The following is a 20,308-nucleotide window of genomic DNA, read 5'->3' on the forward strand; positions in this document are numbered from 1 at the left end:
AGGGCAAATTCTTTCCTTTCTGTTTGAACGATTGTATGCCAAGTACTCATTCACAAGGAGGGGATTTAATACAACGAATTAACGAGATCAAACGTTTTGTTAACGTAAGACGTCGAGCTTGCAATCTTCCCGAAGTAGCACCAATTCCGATTTCTCAGGAATTGATCTTTACTGATCAAATCAATCAAATTACCCCGAAGTTAGAGATGGCTGCCCCTCGTCCTCTTAGAGACTATGCCGCTCCTTCACGAGCTGAACTGCACTCAAGTATCGCACCACCTGCGATTGAGGCAAACAATTTCGAACTGAAACCTTTATTGGTACAAGCTGTCCAACATAACCAATTCTCTGGAAGCCCTGCAGACGATCCTAATCTCCATTTTTCTGTGTTCGTGCAATATGCCGGCACTGTCAAAGCTAACAACGTTAGCTTCGAATCTATTCGATTACGCCTTTTTCCCTTCTCCTTGAGAGATAGAGCTAGAGCGTGGCTTCAGTCCCTACCTTCTAATTCCATAACTACATGGGACGAACTGAAGAGAGTATTCTTAGCTAGATATTTTCTGCCTAGCAAAAGTGCTATGCTAAGAGGTCAAATCAACAGATTTACCCAAAAAGATAATGAATCACTCTTTGAAGCTTGGGAACGATACAAGGACATGCTTAGACTATGCCCTCATCATGGACTCGAACCATGGCTGATCATCCATACTTTCTATGGTGGTCTACTTTAAAACACTAAAATGACTATAGATGCCGCTGCTGGCGGATCTCTAATGGACAAACCCCATGATGAAGCATACAACCTCATAGAAAACATGGCACAAAACCATTATCAATGGGGAGGAGAACGAGCTGCTCTAGAGAAAACCCAAAACAAAGGAGGAATGTACGAAGTAAGTGGTATAGACCGCGTTAACGCTAAAGTAGACGCTTTAACTCAAAAGATCGAGAACTTAACCATCACTCCTTCAGCCACCGCGGCTGTTGTAGCACCTAACTGCGAGATTTGTGGATTAACTAGACATGTCGTTGCCGAATGTCAACTTCTGACTGGTATTCCATCTAATCAAGTAAATTACGCTCGGAGAAACCCTTATTCTAACACGTACAATCCTGGATGGAAGAACCATCCAAACTTTTCGTATAAGAACAACAATGCGTTGAACGCGCCTGGACAAGCACCTGCTGTCCCACCTGGGTATCAATAAGCGCCTGTAGCTGCTCCAAACGCCCCTAGGAAGTCAATTCTAGAAATCATGATGGAAAACTTCATAGCTTCCCAACAACAAACCAACAAAGATTTCCTAAATCAAAACAGTCATAATAGTGAGCAACTAAAACAATTATCAAACAAAATAGACGCTTTAGCTACACATAACAAAATGCTAGAAACACAAATCTCACAAGTAGCTCAACAACAAGCACCTACTGCTGCCCCTGCTGGCACGTTTCCAGCTCAACCATAACCTAATCCTAAAGGACATGCGAACTACGAAGGACCTATTGATCCTAGAACTCAAAACGCACCCATGTCACAACAAGAGCCAAAGGAAACCAAAAAGACATCAACTGATGAACAAACCGCTAGAACAAATGAAAACAATGCCGAAGTGGAACCTGAAAAAGAAAAACCTTACGTTCCACCACCACCTTATAAGCCACCAATTCCTTACCCTCAGAGATTAGCTAAATCTAAAACCGAAGTGCAATTTAAAAAGTTTGTAGAACTTCTAAAACAATTAAACATAACCATACCGTTCACAGAAGCTATAACTCAGATGCCTTCGTATGCTAAATTCTTAAAAGAAATTCTATCGAACAAAAAGAAACTCGAGGATAACAAAACTGTAACGCTTACCGCAGAATGTAGCGCTATGATTCAAAACAACATGCCTCCCAAACTAAAAGATCCTGGTAGTTTTTCCATACCCTGTGTAATATGAGGGACTGTTATAGATAAAGCCCTATGCGATTTAGGATCTAGTGTTAGTTTGATGCCTCTTTCAACCTTTAAGAAACTAAAACTAGGTGAGCTTAAAACAACGAGAATGTCTCTTCAACTGGCTGACCGTTCAGTTAAATACCCTGTAGGAATGTTGGAAAATATCCCTGTGCGAGTAGGTCAATTCTACATCCCGACTGATTTCATCATCATGGATATCCAGGAAGATTCTAACATCCCAATCATATTAGGAAGACCATTCTTAGCAACTGCTGGTGCAATCATAGACGTTAAACGAGGAAAACTAACCTTCGAAGTTGGAGAAGAGAAGATTAAATTTATTCTATCTCACTTCTTATAAGCACCTGCAATTGATGACACATGTTGTTTCATGGACATCACTGATGAATGCGTTAGAGAAACAAAGATCGTACCACTCGAAAACCCTGAAATCCTTGAAATCCCAATAACCGAAACATCTGATGATGACACGCAAGAAGAAAACCAAAACCTAAGTTTAATTGAATGTTTAGCACCAACACCTGAACCCACACCTGCCCCTAGTAAACTGACTGACGAACTCAAAACACTTCCTAACAATCTAAGATATGAATTCTTAGATACCGAACTTGAAAGACCTGTAATAGTCAATGCTGACTTAGGACTGATTGATACCGAAAAACTATTAGAAGTCCTAAGGAAATATCCAACAGCTTTAGGCTATAAGATATCTGATCTCAAAGGGATAAGCCCTTCTGTCTGTATGCATTGAATTATGCTCGAGGAAGACTCGAAAACCTCTAGAGAACATCAGAGGAGACTTAACCCGATCATGAGTGAGGTAGTTAGGAAGGAAGTCTTAAAACTCTTAGAAGCTGGGATAATTTACCCTATATCCGATAGTAAATGGGTTTGTCCTATTCATGTAGTGCCTAAAAAAGGAGGAGTCACGGTGATAAAGAATGAGAAGGGAGAAACTATAACCAAAAGAATTGAATTTGGTTGGCGAATGTGCATAGATTACATAAAACTGAATAAAGCCACTCGTAAAGACCATTTTCCCCTACCATTCATAGATCAAATGTTAGAACGCTTAGCTAGACATTCCCACTTCTGCTACTTAGATGGATACTCTGGTTTCTTCCAAATCCCAATCCATCCTGATGACCAAGAGAAAACATCTTTCACCTGCCCTTTTGGAACCTTTGCCTACCGACGAATGCCATTCGGATTATGTAACGCACCTGCGACATTCCAAAGATGTATGATGGCAATATTTGCCGACTTCCTAGATAATATTATGGAAGTCTTCATGGACGACTTCTCCGTATGTGGACAAAGTTTCGAGGGATGTTTTGCAAATTTAGAAAAAGTTCTAGAACGTTGCGTGAAAGTTAATTTAGTCCTAAATTGGGAAAAGTGTCACTTTATGGTACAAGAAGGGATTGTGCTAGGACATATAGTATCGAATAGAGGAATTGAAGTAGACAGAGCTAAAATAGAAGTTATTGAAAACCTTCAACCTCCAAAAACCGTTAGAAAGATACGAAGTTTCTTAGGACACGCTGGATTTTACCGACGCTTCATTAAAGACTTCTCAAAGATAACTAAACCATTGACCGAACTACTAATGAAAGACGCCGATTTCGTCTTTGATGACAAGTGTTTAGAAGCCTTCAAACCCCATAAGGAAGCATTAATCTCCACACCCATCATGCAACCTCCTGGTTGGACCGAACCATTCGAAATAATGTGTGATGCAAGCGATTATGCTGTAGGCGCTGTCCTAGGTCAAAGAAAAGATAAGAAACTTCACGTTATCCACTATGCAAGTAAAACTATGGACGAAGCTCAAATTAATTACGCTACAACTGAGAAAGAGCTTTTAGTTGTAGTTTTTGCTTTGGATAAATTCTGCTCATACCTAGTAGGAGCCAAAATAATAATATACACCGACCACGCCGCTATTAGGTACCTATTAACCAAGAAGGATGCTAAAGCGAGACTCTTAAGATGGATCTTGCTATTGCAAGAATTTGATTTAGAAATAAGAGATAAAAAAGGAACAGAAAATGTAGTAGCAGACCACCTTTCTGGCTTAGAAAACCTAGAACCTGAAACCGTACCTATTAACGATGATTTTCCTTATAATAAGCTTATAGCTCAACTAGAAAGAAATAATCCTGACGAACCTGCCGCAACCACCTTGGCAATGAACATTACACCCTGGTATGCGGATTTCGTAAATTACTTAGCCGCTGGTGTACTTCCCCCTGATCTAAGCTACCAACAGAAGAAGCAATTCTTCCATGACCTCAAACAATACTATTGGGACGACCCCCTTCTTTTCAAGAGAGGCCCCAATGGAATCTTTAGACGTTGTGTACCTGAGGAAGAAATAGGAAGTATAATAACGCATTGCCATTCAGCCCCTTATGGAGGACATGCTAGCACGTCTAAAACCTATGCTAAAATCCTCCAATCTGGACTCTATTGGCCCAACCTATGGAAAGACATTCACTTTGCTGTTATAAACTGTGATAGATGTCAACGAACTGGAAAGATCTCGAGACGAGATGAAATGCCTCAAAAGGCATTCTAGAAGTAGAAATATTTGACGTCTGGGGAATAGACTTTATGGGTCCCTTTCCATCATCATTCGGAAATAAATATATCCTCGTAGCTGTCGATTACGTTTCGAAATGGATAAAAGCTATTGCTTCTCCTACAAACGACACACGAGTAGTGATCAAACTTTTTAAAAATGTTATCTTTCCTAGGTTTGGTGTACCAAGACTGGTAATTAGCGATGGTGGATCTCATTTCATTTCAAGAATCCTTGAAAAACTCCTTCGAAATTATGGAGTGAATCATCGAATAGCTACACCATATCATCCACAAACAAGCGGACAAGTGGAAGTCTCTAACCGAGAAATAAAGCAAATATGGGAAAAGACTGTTGCTATATCTAGAAAGGATTGGTCATCCAAGTTAAATGAAGCTTTATGGGCTTATAGAACAGCTTTCAAAACTCCAATAGGAACCACCCCATTCAAACTCGTTTATGGAAAATCATGTCACCTCCCGGTAGAATTGGAACATAAAGCCTATTGGGCCATCAAGAATTTAAATTTAAATTACACTACCGCTGGTGAAAAACGAATTCTAGACATAAACGAATTAGACGAGCTTAGACAAGACGCTTATGAAAACGCTAAAATCTATAAAGAAAGAACGAAAAAATGGCACGACAAGCGTATATCTAGGAAAAATTTTAGCATAGGCGGTAAAGTCTTGTTATTTAATTCTAGACTAAAATTATTTCCTGGAAAGCTACTATCTAGATGGTCTGGTCCATTCGAAATTACTAACATATTTCCGAGCAGAGCGGTTGAAATTAAAGGAAAATCGGTCGAACCTTTTGTCGTAAATGGGCAACGTCTTAAAAATTACCATCATCTCGAGAACGATGAAAATATTCAACTTTTAAAACTTGACGAGCTGCCCGCTCATTCGACAAAATGATTTTCATTTAAATCGTCGAGTTTACGACATAAAACAAAGCGCTTAGTGGGAGACAACCCATGTTTTCATTTCAATTTCCTAATCTTTATTTTATCTATTTATTTATTTAAAATATTTTATTTTATTTTATCTTGTTCTTATTTTAATTTTCTATTTAAGTTTTTATGCTTTTTGCCACTTATAATAATTATTATAATTATAATCATTATTTTAATCACTGTTATAAAAATCTCATCTTTTTATAATTATAATTATTATTATAATTTGTTACATCTTTTAATTTTTATTACTTTTTAATTTTTTTTTACCAACACTAGCCTAATTCATACTTTTCGACTTATAGGCTTATTTAGTACTAACTTATCAAGATGCAAGAAGTCGACAATATGGAAGTTGTGTTCCGAGGAAGAGGACAAGAAGGGAGATATGCTAAGCTAGCTCAGAGGTAAATGGGTTTGACTCGCTATCCTCATCCCCCGACTATGGAGAAGTTAGGAATCGACGAAAGTGTCATGTACTTGCTGAACCAAATCGGTTGGACAGGTTCTCACCTGTTCCGCAAGTTCTGTACCTTCCGAAAGCTCACTCTGGAGTTCTTGAGCTCATTGACTTATCTGCCTAACCGTGGACAAGGAGTGAGGAGAGGAATTATTCTTTTTCGACTCTTTGGATTGAAATATCAGTTTTGTGTCCGTGATTTTGCTGCTATGTTAGAAATCCCTAATGGAGCAGATGCATACACCATAGTTCAAGAGGAACTTCTTCCTTACTGGGAGTTGGAAAATTTCTGGGGTAAGATTACTGGAAAGGATAATCCTGAAGAGCATGAGTCTCAATCCGAGAACATTCATAATCCTGCCTTCAGATACCTGCATAAGATTATCGCTCACTACATTTTCGGTAAACTTGAGAATGTCACTGAAGTTTCTAGAGAAGAGCTGTTCATCATGTTCTGCACCTCTCAGAATTTTCAGGTCAATGCTATTACATTTATGCTAGCAAACTTCGAACGCATCATGCAAGATGAAGTTTCACCTATTCTGATCGGCGGATTCGTCACTATGATTGCAAATGCTATTGGTCTGAGAGTACCACTGCTTAGATTGACACCTTTTGGTACCTATAACTCCATGGACATTCAGTTTTGCTTTAATCGAGGTATCATTGGCAACCTTGGTCCTGATCAGTTTGACCTACTTATTGATAACCAAGTGCTGGATCAGTTCACCTTACCGAATCCGAGGACTAGTGTGCACAACCCTGCTAATTGGCTTTTCTTTGGTCAGATTCCTTATAGAGAGTCATCTCTTGAAACTACACAAGCCTATGAACATTTTAATGATGACATGCACGTATCGGAATCTGAACCTGACACTCCTCCCGGATACTATGACATGAATCCTCCCGAAGGCGATCCCGTACCTGAATATGAACATATGCCCGAGGATGATCCTGTGCCTGAATATGAGCCTATGCCTGAAGACGAACCAGTTCCTGAGTATGAGCCTTAGACTCCTACTGGTTCACAAGAAGATCAATCTGAAGATATGACTGATGTCGAGCCTGAACAACAACATCTTGCTGCATCCGCTGAATCAGTGGCCCCGAGAAATGCTCCTCCGAGGATCGAGTATGCTTATCATCCGATCACACATGGCCAAGCCATCAATGCACTGCAACATGAAGTTCAGCATATGCGCAACGAGATACACACTCTACAAATGCACTTCTTCGATTTCATCGACACCGTTATGAAGGATAGAAAAACACTTAGAAAGGGGGGGATTGAATAAGTGTGACTTTAAAACTTGAGCGATAAAAATAAAATGCACAATTATTTTTATCCTGGTTCGCTGTTAACGAAGCTACTCCAGTCCACCCCCGCAGAGATGATTTACCTCAACTGAGGATTTAATCCACTAATCGCACGGATTACAATGGTTTTCCACTTAGCCGCAACTAAGTCTTCCGGAGTCTTCTGATCACAACCTGATCACTCCGGGAACAACTGCTTAGTTCACTCCTAAGACTTTTTCTAGAGTCTACTGATCAACACGATCACTCTAGGCTTAGTTCACTCCTAAGACTTTTCTGCTCAGCCAACTGCCAAGACTTCCTGCTCAGCCAACTGCCAAGACTTCCTGCTCAGCCAACTGCCAAGACTTCCTAGAGTATACTGATCAACTGATCACTCTAGTTCCTTACAACTTAATGTAATCTATTCAAGAGTTTACAAATGCTTCTTAAAAGCGATAATCACAACTGTGATATTTCTCTTACAGTTTAAGCTTAATCTCACTAAGATATTACAACAGCAATGTAGTGAGCTTTGATGAAGATGAAGATTCTGAGCTTTTGATTTGAACAGCGTTTCAGCAAGTTAATTTGAATTGTCTTTGTTCAGGATCGTTAACCTTGCTTCTCATCAGAACTTCATATTTATAGGCGTTGAGAAGATGACCGTTGAATGCATTTAATGCTTTGCGTGTTCCGTACAGCTTTGCATTTAATGTTATACGCTTTTGTCAACTACCTCGAGCCTTGTTCACACTGTGTCTACTGACGTAGCCTTTAGTAGCTTTAACGTTCCTTTTGTCAGTCAGCGTAGTCTGCCACGTGTACTTCCTTCTGATATGATGTTTGTGAATACGACGTTTGAATATCATCAGAGTCAAACAGCTTGGTGCACAGCATCTTCTGATCTTCTGACCTTGAAGTGCTTCTGAGCGTGATACCATCTTCTGATCTTCAGTGCTTCTGATCTCATGTTCTTCTGATGCTTCCATAGACCCATGTTCTGATTCTGCTTCGACCATCTTCTGATGTCTTGCCAGACCATGTTCTGATGTTGCATGCTGAACCATTTGAGACACATCTTCTGAGCGCTGAATTATGCGTACTCTTTATATATTTCCTGAAAGGGAAATTGCATTGGATTAGAGTACCATATTATCTTAAGCAAAATTCATATTATTGTTATCATCAAAACTAAGATAATTGATAAGAACAAATCTTGTTCTAACAATCTCCCCCTTTTTGATGATGACAAAAACATATATAAATGATATGAATTTGCGATCAGAAAGAGTAGACGGCAAAAGACAAATTACACAGCTATAGCATAAGCATATGAATATGTCTCCCCCTGAGATTAACAATCTCCCCCTGAGATAAATAATCTCCCCCTGAAATAAATACTCGAAGAACTTTGATAAAAGACTTCCCTGATTATTTCGGTAGAGACGATCATATAAGCTTCTGCCTTCAGAGAATTCATAGCTTCTGACTTCTGCTTCCATTGGACAGCTTCAGAACTTTGAATTTCTTTAGATCCTTAGAACACTCACAGCTTCTGACTTCTGCTTCCATTCAGGACAGCTTCAGAACTTGAGTTTCTTTGATCTTCAGAACATTCACAGCTTCTGATTTCTGCTTCCATTTAGGACAGCTTCAGAACTTGAATTTCCTGGATCTTCTAGAACATTCACATCTTCTGATTTCTGCTTCCCTCGGATAGCTTCAGAACTTTGAATGTCTACCAACATCACTTCATGCTAGATTTGTATCAGAACATTGTTGAATGTACCAGAGCATCATCTGAGCATCTCTACATCCTGAAATGTTACAGAACAAAAAACTAAACGACAAAAGTCAGCATGAACGAGTTAGAACATAAAATGTATATTCAAATACATGATATGTATCAGAGCCAAATGTATCAGAGCATTTAGGCTAAAAACATGTATCAGAGCAAATAATGTATCAGAGCCATAACATTATATGTATCAGGGCAAATAGAATTTTGTCATAACAGGATAGACAATGATATTCAAATTCTATTATCAGTGCTTCTGATTCATTTTTCTTTCTTGCTTCTGATCTCTGAAGCTTGACAGCACTTAGCTTGCTTCAGTTTCCATGGTTTTGCTTCTAGTGTTTGCTTTGAAGATTCACTTCACTTCTCTGTACCTGCAAAACACTTAAACCATATAGAACTTGCAGTTCTTGTTAGTGAATGTGTGGGAGCCTTTACCCAGCAACTGATAGATTTAATCAAATCATTTATCATTTATCTTTCTCCCCCTTTTTGTCATAACATCAAAAAGAATATGTAAAAAGATTCAGATGTATAAAACGACAAAAGAAAACATTTACTGGAATGTAAAACACAAAGAAACTTTTTCATTGATGATCAAAAGATATTACAAAAGGTTCCTATGTTTAACAAGCAGAAAAACATTCCTAGCAAATACAAAAAAAGGATTTCCAAAAAGGAAATCACTACAAAAATTAAAAAAAGAACCCTAGCTAGACACGCTCTGTGTCAACCCATCAAGAATCCCGGAGGACTTCTTGTCTTCCAGACTGAAACCTCCACTGTAGGAGAGATCCCAGAACCAAGGAGGAAGTGAGGGACAGTTCACAGACAGAGAGCTAATGTTGCAAACGGGGCTTTCCCTTAACATAGAAGTTAAGAATATCCTTCTTAACCTCCTCCCATAACTCAAGAAAGTCTTCTGTCTTTGGGTGAAAGTTGATAACAACATCAAAGAAGAATCTGACTTGAGAGGTATTAGAAGAGCCATCCCGAGATGCACAGAGATCTGTCGCCTTTGAGTCATGGAGCTTCAACAGGCTTAGGATGAACGCTAGGTTTTGAGAGAAGAAATGAAAAACGAGAGAGAGAGAGAGAGAGAGAGAAAAATTTTAAGATGAAAAACAAAGAGATAGGAAACCAAAAACCATTTTGAAGAGTATTTAAAAGAAAATAAAGTGAAACGAATGATGACTAGCATTTAATGTTACGTGACGTGAGGAGAGATAATAAAGACAAATGAAGTGACTGGCACAGTTACCTATGGTCGGCGTCCCTTCAACTGCACGCGCGCTTATCTATGAATAGTAACGACAGGTTTACCATCCCGAGATAAAACGTAACAGCTGTTTTGCTTTAAAAGAGGTTCTGAATCAACTTAGACAATGAAACGTTAGTAATAACCGAATCATAATTTCTAAAAGAATTCAATCAGAACTTCTGATTAAAAAAAAATGTTCCACATTTATTTCAGAAGATACTCATACATGAGAACTTCTCATCTTCTCATTCTGGGCATAAATCCATACTGATGTTCTTCAGGATGAACTTAAACCTATCTTCAGCCAGGGGTTTTGTAAAGATATCAGCCCATTGATGGTCTGTATCAACAAAGTTTAAAGAAATAACACCCTTCTGAACATAGTCCCTTATGAAATGATGTTTTATCTCAATATGTTTAGCTTTTGAATGAAGAATAGGATTCTTAGATAAACATATAGCAGAAGTATTATCACAGAATATAGGAATGTTACTCTCAAATATCTGATAATCTTCTAACTGACTCTTCATCCAGAGCATCTGTGTGCTACAACCAGCAGCAGCGACATATTCTGCTTCTGTTGTTGATAGAGCAATAGTTGCCTGCTTCTTGCTGTACCAGGAGATCAAATGACTTCCAAGAAATTGGCAACTTCCTGAAGTACTTTTTCTTTCAATTCTGTCTCCAGCATAGTCAGCATCGCAGAATCCTACTAAGTTGTATTCTTTAGATTTTCTGTAAACTAAACCAACATTAGTAGTACCTTTTAGATACCTTAGAATCCTCTTAACAGCAGTTAAATGAGATTCTCTAGGATCTGATTGGAATCTAGCACACAAACAAACACTGAACAGAATGTCAGGTCTAGAAGCAGTCAGATATAGAAGAGATCCAATCATACCTCTGTATAACTTCTGATCTACCTTCTTACTTACCTCATCCTTACCTAGGATGCATGTTGGATGCATAGGAGTTTTGGCTTCTTTGCAGTCTAGAAGATTAAACTTCTTCAGAAGTTCCTTCACATACTTGGTTTGGTGAACATACGTTCCTTCTGATGTTTGATTTATTTGTATTCCAAGGAAATACTTGAGTTCTCCCATCATGCTCATTTCAAACTCAGCCTGCATAGACTTAGCAAACTCCTTTCCAAGTGTAGCATTAGATGTTCCAAAAATAATATCATCTACATATATTTGACAAATTAAAATATCCTTTTCAAAGGTTTTACAAAAGAGAGTAGTGTCCACTTTTCCTCTAGTGAAACCATTATCTAGAAGGAAAGAACTTAAGCGTTCATACCAAGCTCTGGGAGCCTGTTTCAATCCATACAATGATTTCTTAAGTTTAAAAACATGATTAGGAGACATAGAGTCTTCAAAACCAGGAGGTTGATGGACATAAACTTCTTCATCTATATAACCATTTAAGAAGGCACTCTTAACATCCATCTGATAGAGAGTGATGTTATGTTGAGTGGCAAAAGAAATTAATAGACGAATAGATTCTAACCTGGCCACTGGTGCAAAGGTTTCTGTGTAGTCAATCCCTTCTTGCTGACTATAACCCTGAGCCACCAGTCTGGCTTTGTTCCTTACCACTTCGCCTTTCTCACTGAGCTTGTTTCTGAAGACCCATTTTGTACCGATTATATTGAATCCATCTGGTCTAGGAACAAGATCCCAAACATCATTCCTTGTAAACTGATTTAGTTCTTCTTGCATAGCAATTATCCAGTCTGGATCTTCTAGAGCATGATCAACAGAAGTTGGCTCGATCAAAGATACAAGACCTAATTGACAGTCTGCATTGTTTCTAAGGAATGCTCTTGTTCTGATTGGATCATCCTTCTTTCCAAGAATGACATCTTCTGAATGACCAGAGATGAGTCTGGATGATCTTCTGACAGATGGTTCTTCAGAAATACTTAGATCCTCCAGAGAAGCTGATACTTGATCTTCAGATTCTTTGCTTCTGAGAAGCTCTGCTTCTGATGCGTTGCTTCTTGGCTCAACAGCTTCTGATATGTCAATATCACAACCTGCAAAATTATCAACTTGCTTTGGTTTTTCAGAACCAAGCTTATCATCAAACCTGATATTGATTGATTCTTCTACAACCAATGTTTCAGTATTGTATACTCTGTAGCCTTTTGAGCGTTCAGAATATCCAAGAAGGAAACACTTTTGAGCTTTGGAATCAAACTTACCAAGATGATCTTTAGTGTTCAGAATAAAGCATACACATCCAAAAGGATGGAAATATGAAATGTTGGGCTTTTTATTCTTCCACAATTCATAGGGAGTCTTATTAAGAATAGGTCTGATAGAGATTCTATTCTGAATATAACATGCAGTGTTTATTGCTTCTGCCCAGAAATGCTTAGCCATATTGGTTTCATTGATCATGGTTCTGGCCATTTCTTGAAGAGTCCTATTCTTTCGTTCTACAACCCCATTTTGCTGTGGAGTTCTAGGACAAGAGAAATCATGGGCAATACCATTTTCTTTGAAGAATTCTTCAAAGGATCTGTTCTCAAATTCACCACCATGATCACTTCTGACCTTTATGATTTTACACTCTTTTTCAGATTGAATCTGAATGCAGAAATCAAAGAACACTGAATGAGTCTCATCCTTGTGTTTCAAGAATTTTACCCATGTCCAGCGACTATAATCATCTACGATGACTAATCCATATTTCTTTCCTCTGACAGATGCTTTTTTGACTGGGCCAAACAGATCAATGTGCAAGAGTTCTAATGGCCTAGAGGTAGAAACAACATTCTTAGACTTGAATGCAGGTTTGGAGAACTTGCCCTTCTGACATGCTTCACAAAGAGCATCTGATTGGAATTTCAAATTAGGGAGTCCTCTGACAAGATTCAGTTTGTTAATCTGAGAGATCTTTCTCAAACTAGCATGACCTAATCTTCTGTGCCAGACCCACTGCTCTTCAGAAACAGACATAAGACAAGTCACCTTCTGACTCATAAGATCTTGCAGATCTGTCTTATAAATGTTGTTCTTCCTCTTGCCTGTAAATAGGATTGAGCCATCCTTCTGATTTACAGCCTTGCAAGACTCTTGATTAAAGATTATATCATAACCATTGTCACTTAATTGACTGATAGATAAAAGGTTATGTGTTAATCCTTCTACAAGAAGTACATTAGAAATGGAAGGAGAGTTACCAGACTTTATAGTTCCAGAGCCAATTATCTTGCCCTTCTGATCTCCTCCGAACTTGACTTCTCCTCCAGACTTAAGCACCAGGTCTTGGAACATAGACCTTCTTCCTGTCATGTGTCGCGAGCATCCAGAGTCCAGGTACCATGACATGTTGTGCTTTGTCCTTCTTGCAGCCAAGGATATCTGCAATAGGAATAATCTTATCCTTAGGTACCCACATCTTTTTGGGTCCTTTCTTGTTAGATTTTCTCAAGTTCTGATTGAACTTGGGTTTAACATTGTAAGCAATAGGAGGAACAGCATGATAATTCTTAATGAGAGTTTCATGATATTTCCTAGGTTGTGTCACATGCTTCTTAGTGTGTGTTATGTGAAAACTTTGTGCATGTGAGGTGTGCCTAATATCATGAGAGTGGCCATACTTGAACTGATCATACAATGGCTTGTATGTAATTTTCATTTCATCAACAGGTTCAAGTTTGTATGGGGTTTCACCCTCATAACCAATGCCAACTCTTTTGTTTCCAGACACAGCATATATCATAGAAGCTAGCTGACTTCTGCCAATACTTCTAGATAGGAACTTCCTGAAACTTAAATCATATTCCTTCAGAATATGGTTTAGACTGGGAGTGGATTTTTCTGAATCAGAAGGAGATCCAACATTATTGGATAGTTTTAAAAGTTTATCTTTCAATTCAGAATTTTCCAATTCAAGCCTCTTTGTTTCAAATTCAAATAGCTTTTTCAGCTTTTTGTATTTAATACAAATCTGAGACTTGGATTCCAGAAGTTCAGTTAATCCGGAAACTAACTCATCTCTAGTAAGTTCAGAAAATACCTCTTCAGAATCTGATTCTTATGTAGATTCTGATCCGTCATCTTCTGTCGCCATCAGCGCACAGTTGGCCTGCTCATCTTCTGAATCATCTTCTGACTCATCCCAGGTTGCCATAAGACCTTTCTTCTTATGAAACTTTTTCTTGGGACTTTCCTTCTGAAGATTTGGACATTCATTCTTGTAGTGTCCAGGCTCATTGCATTCATAGCACATGACCTTCTTCTTGTCAAATCTTCTTTCATCAGAAGATTCTCCACGTTCAAATTTCCTTGAACTTCTGAAGCCTCTGAACTTCCTTTGCTTGGTCTTCCAGAGTTGATTTAGCCTTCTGGAAATCATGGACAGTTCATCTTCTTCTTCAGATTCTGATTCTTCAGGATCTTCTTCTCTAGCCTGAAAAGCGTTAGTGCATTTCTTGATATTTGATTTTAATGCAATAGACTTACCTTTCTTTTGAGGCTCATTTGCGTCCAGCTCAATCTCATGGCTTCTCAAGGCACTGATAAGCTCTTCCAGAGAAACTTCATTCAGATTCTTCGCAATCTTGAATGCAGTCACCATCGGACCCCATCTTCTGGGTAAGCTTCTGATGATCTTCTTCACATGATCAGCCTTGGTGTATCCTTTGTCAAGAACTCTCAATCCAGCAGTAAGAGTTTGAAATCTCGAAAACATCTTTTCAATGTCTTCATCATCCTCCATCTTGAAGGCTTCATACTTCTGGATTAAGGCAAGAGCTTTTGTCTCCTTGACTTGAGCATTTCCTTCATGAGTCATTTTCAAGGACTCATATATGTCATAGGCCGTTTCCCTGTTAGATATCTTCTCATACTCAGCATGAGAGATAGCATTCAGCAAAACAGTTCTACATTTATGATGATTCCTGAAAAGCTTCTTTTGATCATCATTCATTTCTTGCCTTGACAGCTTTACGCCTCTGGCATTTACAGGATGTTTGTAACCATCCATCAGAAGATCCCATAGATCACCATCTAGACCCAGAAAGTAACTTTCCAGTTTATCTTTCCAGTATTCAAAGTTTTCACCATCAAATACCGGCGGTCTAGTATAACCATTGTTACCGTTGTATTGCTCAGCAGAGCCAGATGTAGATGCAGGTGTAGGTATAGTCCTTTCACTTTCATCAACCATCTTTTAAATGAAGCGTTTTTCTCTTCCTGAATCCTTTCTAAACACGGTTAAGTGCTTGCACCTTAGAACCGGCGCTCTGATACCAATTGAAGGATAGAAAAACACTTAGAAAGGGGGGGATTGAATAAGTGTGACTTTAAAACTTGAGCGATAAAAATAAAATGCACAATTATTTTTATCCTGGTTCGCTGTTAACGAAGCTACTCCAGTCCACCCCCGCAGAGATGATTTACCTCAACTGAGGATTTAATCCACTAATCGCACGGATTACAATGGTTTTCCACTTAGCCGCAACTAAGTCTTCCGGAGTCTTCTGATCACAACCTGATCACTCCGGGAACAACTGCTTAGTTCACTCCTAAGACTTTCTCTAGAGTCTACTGATCAACACGATCACTCTAGGCTTAGTTCACTCCTAAGACTTTTCTGCTCAGCCAACTGCCAAGACTTCCTGCTCAGCCAACTGCCAAGACTTCCTGCTCAGCCAACTGCCAAGACTTCCTAGAGTATACTGATCAACTGATCACTCTAGTTCCTTACAACTTAATGTAATCTATTCAAGAGTTTACAAATGCTTCTTAAAAGCGATAATCACAACTGTGATATTTCTCTTACAGTTTAAGCTTAATCTCACTAAGATATTACAACAGCAATGTAGTGAGCTTTGATGAAGATGAAGATTCTGAGCTTTTGATTTGAACAGCGTTTCAGCAAGTTAATTTGAATTGTCTTTGTTCAGGATCGTTAACCTTGCTTCTCATCAGAACTTCATATTTATAGGCGTTGAGAAGATGACCGTTGAATGCATTTAATGCTTTGCGTGTTCCGTACAGCTTTGCATTTAATGTTATACGCTTTTGTCAACTACCTCGAGCCTTGTTCACACTGTGTCTACTGAAGTAGCCTTTAGTAGCTTTAACGTTCCTTTTGTCAGTCAGCGTAGTCTGCCACGTGTACTTCCTTCTGATCTGATGTTTGTGAATACGACGTTTGAATATCATCAGAGTCAAACAGCTTGGTGCACAGCATCTTCTGATCTTCTGACCTTGAAGTGCTTCTGAGCGTGATACCATCTTCTGATCTTCAGTGCTTCTGATCTCATGTTCTTCTGATGCTTCCATAGACCCATGTTCTGATTCTGCTTCGACCATCTTCTGATGTCTTGCCAGACCATGTTCTGATGTTGCATGCTGAACCATTTGAGACACATCTTCTGAGCGCTGAATTATGCGTACTCTTTATATATTTCCTGAAAGGGAAATTGCATTGGATTAGAGTACCATATTATCTTAAGCAAAATTCATATTATTGTTATCATCAAAACTAAGATAATTGATAAGAACAAATCTTGTTCTAACACGTTAATGCTGAATTCGACGAAGTCTTCAAACACATTTATTCTAATGTGCAAAACAACAGACGTGGCTAGATGTTAACTTTTAGAATATTAGATTTTTATTTCTAGTTTTAGCAATTTCTTATTCCTAGTTAGAATTTAATTTTATGCTTTTTACATTCTGCTGCTATTAACACTCAGTACCCAGTTTTAATTCGAAATACAATATTTTATTCAGCACTGCTACTGTGTTTTATACATTATGCTGCTATTGACTGCTATATATTCATGAATGCATATATTATACTCAGCCTGGTCACCATCATTTTTGCTGTTTATAGTATTAAACCATGTCACTGCTTTGTACTGTTTATCATGCTTTATTGTACCTGTCAGAACGTGACCACCAAAGTGCATGCGAGACAGGTATCTTCCCTAGGCTAGGAGACATGTACCTTCCCTGTGGGACCACCTCTCTGCATGCAAAGGACAGGAGACGTCTGTCTCCATGCTCTGTCCCCAGCAGACTGCACACCTGAGACGCGCGTCTCCCAAGGGTGTGTAGCAGCTGCTTTGTTCGTTTGACCACGCAGAGAACATCAATACTCCCATTTTGAATTTTGAATTTTGATTTTCAAAATTCATAATTCAATATTCTTTCTCACCCCCATAATTTCTTCCATTTAAACACCATAAACCACATTCATCCCTCCATCATCACCTCCATAACTCTACATCATTTTCCATTCTTCCATCCATTCAAAATTCAAACACCACCATAAATCCCTTTTAATTCTATCTTTACTCCACCACTTTCAAACCTCACTATAAAATCATACCACCACCATTCTTTATCTTCACAACATCCAAACCATTTTCTACTCTTCTACTCTCCACACTCTTTTCTCCCAAACACATTATGCCTTCGTGTTCAGTCATCCGAAGTGTATGCCCTGAGAGACCACCTCCCGACCTTTCACAAATTATCTTTCGAGAGGAAGACGACAATGCTCAACTAACCAAATATCTTGCTTTCTATGAACGTTCAGTTGTCCCCACGAAATTCGTGAACACTGAGTGTTTAGAAACTTTGGGTCTAATAGATGGTGTCACCCGTTTACTCACAAAATGTAGCCTACACCACCTCTGTACTGAACCCGTACCTACTTATGAGCCGCTCGTCTTAGAGTTCTTGAGCTCTTTCAACTACGACACTCCTTTTGATCAACCACTCTTAACTAGTAACATCCAGTTTCGGATGTTTAACCGTGAATATCATTTAGATTAAGAAGAGGTTGTTGCATTCTTGCATTTTTCTAATGAACCAAATGCTCATCGCACCATTTTCGAAGAACTCCATGGCCGACCTTGGGAACAACTCGCTTTTGAATTGTGGTTTAATATGACTGGAGAATATGCTACCGGTTGGAGGAATCTTCACGCTTCTCACATTCCAAATCCCGCTATACATTATTTTCAACGTGTCTTGGGTAACACTATTTTTGCAAGATCCAACAACCACAAGGTAAACCAAAATGAGTTATTTTTCTTATTTTGTGCGCTAAATAATATCTGCATTAATGCCGCACCATTTATGCTCCAACACATCCAAGGATGCATCAACGTTCCCTCTACAAACCCCTTCTACAAACCCCTTCTACGTTATCCTTAGCAGATTTTGCAGGTTTTTTAGCTGAATCCTCAGTATCTTCCTTACGAGGAGCAATTTTGTTTGCTATGGGTTTTGTGACGAGATAGGTTGGAAACAACTCTATGTATTTCTCTAAATGTCCTGAAGTAATCAAAGGTCCTAAAAAGCCTAAAGTTTTACCAGATAGCAAAGATGGGATTAGTAACTGGGAAGCATAAATAGCTTTTTGTTCTTTGGTAAGCTTAGGAGGTGTGATGAACTCCCTATTTCAAGAAGTAATTACATTGCTGCTTGGTACGTATTGAGAAGCTGATTCCTTGGAAGGTCCAGCTTCAGTGTTGTTCTTGGGCTTTTCTTGCTGTGGATTTGAAGACATTCTTGCAAATTCCTGAGTTGTGATGAAGATTTTAAGGAAATGAGGAGCGTGAATCAGAGAGAATTTGGAAATTTTTCTAGGATTATGAAGAAGAAAGAGAAATAAATGAAGAAGAAGCCTTTTATAGTGGACCCTAAAGACGTGAGGAGTTACATATGTAGGGTTTCGTGGGACACGTGTTCGTATCCAGTGAAGAAGGCAGAAGTTTCATTATTCAGTTTCTTAGAAGTTGGTGCTAATGATGTATAATTGCTGCATGCACGTCTTTAATTAGTCGTTTTGAAAAAGGTGAATCATGATTGACTCACATTATGGATTTGAAGGTCAATGAAAGGTCTCTGGTCGAAATCTGGTTATTACAAGAAATGCCCATTTCTGCATTAATTTGAAATAGAAATTTATTGGGGGCAATTTGTTAGCTAGAGATTTCGACATTTAGTTGAGATTGATTTGGAAAATCATGCTTTGGAGAATAGCATGAAATATGGCCTTATAAGGCCATTTGTAAGTTTATTCTATTAAAGGAATGTTTTGTATGTCGAAGTGTAGTCCAAGGTCGAGGGAATGAGACTTAGAAATATTTTCACAATATTTAGAAGAGCGCTTCGACAGCCACGTCTGGTAAATTCAAAATCTTCGAGTGGGAAAATTTGAATTTCAAACGAAGCAATTATTCACTGAAAAGACGCATGGAAGCATCATAATTTACACGTTTTGAAAACGTCGAGCGTGGCAAGATTATGTAGAAAGACCGTTAGGGTCGAACTAGTATAAATAGGAGTCTTAGTTATTAGATTTGTGTGTTCACATTTTATACTAAAATCACATATACTCGAAGTACCGGTGCGAGAGAAAAGAGTTGCTGATAATGTATGTGTAAGAACACAGTGATTTTATTTAAAGCCATTTAATCATCATCAATGCAGATAACTTAAAATAACCTTTTTCACTGCTTTTATTTCTAGTCGAATAATTTACATTTATGTTGAAACTTCCTTTTATTTTGCATTATCTTTGCATTTTATCAAAACTTTCATATTGCTTTTATTTACATTCTTGTCGAAGCTTGTAATTTCTTGAAAACCTTTAAATTCAAACCTTTTTTAACCTTCATTCAAAGTTTATCTTTATCTTGATCTGCATAAGTTAATGTTATGGTCTTCATTTTCATTTTACATTCGAAAGTCTTCACAATATCATTAAAGCCTTTACGTTTTCAGAGTTACTTTGCACTTTCTTTACATTTCTGCAAACCTTTACATTCAAGTCTTTAAATTCTAGTTAATTAGAATTTATTGTCGAAATTTTATGCTTTTGATAGTTTCATACCCTAATTTTTGACCCCCCTGAGATGTCACACCGTTAACGTCAATGTCAAAAACGTTTCTTGATCGGTTTGGAAGCCGTGATCAAGATTTCATTCGTTCACTCATTC

The 20,308-nt window shown here is 38.3% G+C and overlaps 1 non-coding gene across 1 annotated transcript; it reads right to left on the reverse strand.

Moving 5' to 3' along the window:
- Positions 1 to 581: 581 nt before the first annotated feature.
- Positions 582 to 688, reverse strand: LOC131645324 (small nucleolar RNA R71). Its single transcript, XR_009296953.1, has one exon. It is a non-coding gene; the product is annotated as a small nucleolar RNA R71 (small nucleolar RNA).
- Between the last annotated feature and the right edge of the window lie 19,620 nt (positions 689 to 20,308).

The sequence above is a fragment of the Vicia villosa genome, linkage group LG1 (assembly GCF_029867415.1).
Source record: "Vicia villosa cultivar HV-30 ecotype Madison, WI linkage group LG1, Vvil1.0, whole genome shotgun sequence".
Taxonomy (NCBI): Eukaryota; Viridiplantae; Streptophyta; class Magnoliopsida; order Fabales; family Fabaceae; genus Vicia; species Vicia villosa.